The 5,000-nt window shown below is 40.3% G+C and overlaps 1 protein-coding gene across 1 annotated transcript in view; it reads left to right on the plus strand.

Annotated features, from left to right (window-relative positions):
• The window catches only part of LOC112239784 (vacuolar protein sorting-associated protein 13B-like), a 160,692-nt gene that overhangs the window by 97,283 nt on the left and 58,409 nt on the right, over positions 1-5,000 (plus strand).

Consider the following 5,000-nt stretch of genomic DNA (forward strand, 5'->3'; position numbering starts at 1 on the left):
GTGTTGGATGGTGTTGGATAGTGTTGGATTGTGTTGTATAGTGTTGGATGGTGTTGGATGGTGTTGTATAGTGTTGTATAGTGTTGTATAGTGTTGGATGGTGTTGGATGGTGTTGGATAGTGTTGGATGGTGTTGGATGGTGTTGGATGGTGTTGGATAGTGTTGGATGGTGTTGGATGGTGTTGTATAGTGTTGGATGGTGTTGGGGTAAAGTGATGAACGTGATGTGACTCAGTGGGCCGTGAGTTAGTTAGTGGGCGTGGGTTAGTTAGGGGCGTGGGTTAGTTAGGGGCGTGGGTTAGTTAGGGGGTGTGGGTTAGTTAGGGGCCGTGGGTTGGTTAGGGGCTGTGGGTTAGTTAGGGGCGTGGGTTAGTTAGGGGGCGTGGGTTGTTGGGGGTGTGGGTTAGTTAGGGGCGTGGGTTAGTTAGGGGGCGTGGGTTAGTTAGGGGGCGTGGGTTAGTTGGGGCGTGGGTTAGTTAGGGGCGTGGGTTAGTTAGGGGTGTGGGTTAGTTAGGGCGTGGGTTAGTTAGGGGCGTGGGTTAGTTAGGGGGCGTGGGTTAGTTAGGGGCGTGGGTTAGTTAGGGGGCGTGGGTTAGTTAGGGGGCGTGGGTTAGTTAGGGGCATGGGTTAGTTAGGGGCCGTGGGTTAGTTAGGGGCCGTGGGTTAGTTAGGGGCGTGGGTTAGTTAGGGGCCGTGGGTTAGTTAGGGGGTGTGGGTTAGTTAGGGGCGTGGGTTAGTTAGGGGCGTGGGTTAGTTAGGGCGTGGGTTAGTTAGGGGTGTGGGTTAGTTAGGGGGTGTGGGTTAGTTAGGGGCGCCCCACGGCACATTTGGTCGTTACAGATGTTCCCGTTACAAAAACTCTCGACAGCACAGGAAACAAACATGTCGATCTTTCCCCAGTCCGTGGTAGTGTCACGGGTGAACTCTGACCTTGATGACATAGAATATGTTATTTAAAAGGTGTTTGTAAGCTTTTTACACACTATACTGCTGTACAACAAATCAAAGTATTTTATGAAGTCCCGAGATTTGTAGATGTTATCTCAGGTGCAATGAAATGCTTGCGTTTCTAGCTCCAACAGTAATACCTAGCTAAATGCTTGCGTTTATAGCTCCAACAGTAATACCTAGCTAAATGCTTGCGTGTCTAGCTCCAACAGTAATAGCTAGCTAAATGCTTGCGTTTATAGCTCCAACAGTAATACCTAGCTAAATGCTTGTGTTTATAGCTCCAACAGTAATACCTAGCTAAATGCTTGTGTTCCTAGCTCCAACAGTACAGTAATACCTAGCTAAATGCTTGTGTTTATAGCTCCAACAGTAATAGCTAGCTAAATGCTTGTGTGTCTAGCTCCAACAGTAATTCCTAGCTAAATGCTTGTGTTTCTAGCTCCAACAGTAATACCTCGTTAAATGCTTGTGTTTCTAGCTCCAACAGTAATACCTAGCTAAATGCTTGTGTCTCTAGCTCCAACAGTGCAGTAATACCTAGCTAAATGCTTGTGTTTCTAGCTCCAACAGTAATAGCTAGCTAAATGCTTGTGTTTATAGCTCCAACAGTAATAGCTAGCTAAATGCTTGTGTGTCTAGCTCCAACAGTACAGTAATACCTAGCTAAATGCTTGTGTGTCTAGCTCCAACAGTACAGTAATACCTAGCTAAATGCTTGTGTTCCTAGCTCCAACAGTACAGTAATTCCTAGCTAAATGCTTGTGTTCCTAGCTCCAACAGTACAGTAATACCTAGCTAAATGCTTGTGTGTCTAGCTCCAACAGTACAGTAATACCTAGCTAAATGCTTGTGTTCCTAGCTCCAACAGTACAGTAATACTAAGCTAAATGCTTGTGTGTCTAGCTCCAACAGTAATACCTAGCTAAATGCTTGTGTTTATAGCTCCAACAGTAATAGCTAGCTAAATGCTTGTGTGTCTAGCTCCAACAGTAATACCTAGCTAAATGCTTGTGTTTATAGCTCCAACAGTAATACCTAGCTAAATGCTTGTGTTTCTAGCTCCAACAGTACAGTAATACCTAGCTAAATGCTTGTGTGTCTAGCTCCAACAGTAATACCTAGCTAAATGCTTGTGTGTCTAGCTCCAACAGTAATACCTAGCTAAATGCTTGTGTGTCTAGCTCCAACAGTAATTCCTAGCTAAATGCTTGTGTGTCTAGCTCCAACAGTAATACCTAGCTAAATGCTTGTGTGTCTAGCTCCAACAGTAATTCCTAGCTAAATGCTTGTGTGTCTAGCTCCAACAGTAATACCTAGCTAAATGCTTGTGTTCCTAGCTCCAACAGTACAGTAATACCTAGCTAAATGCTTGTGTGTCTAGCTCCAACAGTAATACCTAGCTAAATGCTTGTGTTTATAGCTCCAACAGTGCAGTAATACCTAGCTAAATGCTTGTGTTCCCAGCTCCAACAGTAATACCTAGCTAAATGCTTGTGTTTATAGCTCCAACAGTAATTCCTAGCTAAATGCTTGTGTTTCTAGCTCCAACAGTAATACCTAGCTAAATGCTTGTGCTTCTAGCTCCAACAGTACAGTAATACCTAGCTAAATGCTTGTGTGTCTAGCTCCAACAGTAATTCCTAGCTAAATGCTTGTGTTTCTAGCTCTAACAGTAATACCTAGCTAAATGCTTGTGTGTCTAGCTCCAACAGTAATACCTAGCTAAATGCTTGTGTTTATAGCTCCAACAGTGCAGTAATACCTAGCTAAATGCTTGTGTTCCCAGCTCCAACAGTAATACCTAGCTAAATGCTTGTGTTTCTAGCTCCAACAGTGCAGTAATACCTAGCTAAATGCTTGTGCTTCTAGCTCCAACAGTACAGTAATACTAAGCTAAATGCTTGTGTTCCTAGCTCCAACAGTAATTCCTAGCTAAATGCTTGTGTTCCTAGCTCCAACAGTACAGTAATATCTAACTAAATGCTTGTGTTCCGAGCTCCAACAGTACAGTAATACCTAACTAAATGCTTGTGTTTCTAGCTCCAACAGTACAGTAATACCTAACTAAATGCTTGTGTTTCTAGCTCCAACAGTACAGTAATACCTAGCTAAATGCTTGTGTTTCTAGCTCCAACAGTACAGTAATACTAAGCTAAATGCTTGTGTTTCTAGCTCCAACAGTACAGTAATACCTAGCTAAATGCTTGTGTTTCTAGCTCCAACAGTAATACCTAGCTAAATGCTTGTGTTTCTAGCTCCAACAGTACAGTAATACCTAGCTAAATGCTTGTGTTTCTAGCTCCAACAGTAATACCTAGCTAAATGCTAAATGCTTGTGTTTCTAGCTCCAACAGTACAGTAATACCTAGCTAAATGCTTGTGTTTATAGCTCCAACAGTAATACCTAGCTAAATGCTTGTGTTTCTAGCTCCTACAGTAATACCTAGCTAAATGCTTGTGTTTCTAGCTCCTATCTACTGTCATTGTTTATTTCCAGGTCAGAGGTGAGAATAGTACCTATCTATATAGGATGGTGTGTATAGACAGTAGTTATATAGGATGGTGTGTGTCGACAGTAGTTATATAGGATGGTGTGTACAGACAGTATAGACAGTAGTTATATAGGATGGTGTGTATAGACAGTAGTTATATAGGATGGTGTGTATAGACATTAGTTATATAGGATGGTGTGTATAGACAGTAGTTATATAGGATGGTGTGTGTAGACAGTAGTTATATAGGATGGTGTGTATAGACAGTAGTTATATAGGATGGTGTGTATAGACAGTAGTTATATAGGATGGTGTGTGTAGACAGTAGTTATATAGAATGGTGTGTATAGACAGTAGTTATATAGGATGGTGTGTATAGACAGTAGTTATATAGGATGGTGTGTATAGACAGTAGTTATATAGGATGGTGTGTATAGACAGTATAGACAGTAGTTATATAGGATGGTGTGTATAGACAGTATAGACAGTAGTTATATAGGATGGTGTGTATAGACAGTAGGTATATAGGATGGTGTGTATAGACAGTATATACAGTAGTTATATAGGATGGTGTGTATAGACATTAGTTATATAGGATGGTGTGTATAGACAGTAGTTATACAGGATGGTGTGTATAGACAGTAGTTATATAGGATGGTATGTATAGACAGTAGTTATATAGGATGGTATGTATAGACAGTAGTTATATAGGATGGTGTGTATAGACAGTAGTTATATAGGATGGTGTGTATAGACAGTAGTTATATAGGATGGTGTGTATAGACAGTGGTTATATAGGATGGTGTGTATAGACAGTATATACAGTAGTTATAAAGGATGGTGTGTATAGACAGTAGTTATATAGGATGGTGTGTATAGACAGTAGTTATATAGGATGGTGTGTATAGACAGTAGTTATATAGGATGGTATGTATAGACAGTAGTTATATAGGATGGTGTGTATAGACAGTAGTTATACAGGATGGTGTGTATAGACAGTAGTTATATAGGATGGTGTGTATAGACAGTAGTTATATAGGATGGTATGTATAGACAGTATATACAGTAGTTATATAGGATGGTGTGTATAGACAGTAGTTATACAGGATGGTGTGTATAGACAGTAGTTATATAGGATGGTGTGTATAGACACTATATACAGTAGTTATTAAGAATGGTGTGTATAGACAGTAGTTATATAGGATGGTGTGTATAGACAGTAGTTATATAGGATGGTGTGTATAGACAGTAGTTATACAGGATGGTGTGTATAGACAGTAGTTATATAGGATGGTATGTATAGACACTATATACAGTAGTTATTAAGAATGGTGTGTATAGACAGTATAGACAGTAGTTATATAGGATGGTGTGTATAGACAGTATAGACAGTAGTTATATAGGATGGTGTGTATAGACAGTAGTTATAATAGGATGGTGTGTATAGACAGTATAGACAGTAGTTATAATAGGATGGTGTGTATAGACAGTATAGACAGTAGTTATATAGGATGGTGTGTATAGACAGTAGTTATATAGGATGGTGTGTATAGACA

This window comes from Oncorhynchus tshawytscha, unplaced genomic scaffold (genome assembly GCF_018296145.1).
Source record: "Oncorhynchus tshawytscha isolate Ot180627B unplaced genomic scaffold, Otsh_v2.0 Un_contig_8019_pilon_pilon, whole genome shotgun sequence".
Lineage (NCBI taxonomy): Eukaryota > Metazoa > Chordata > Actinopteri > Salmoniformes > Salmonidae > Oncorhynchus > Oncorhynchus tshawytscha.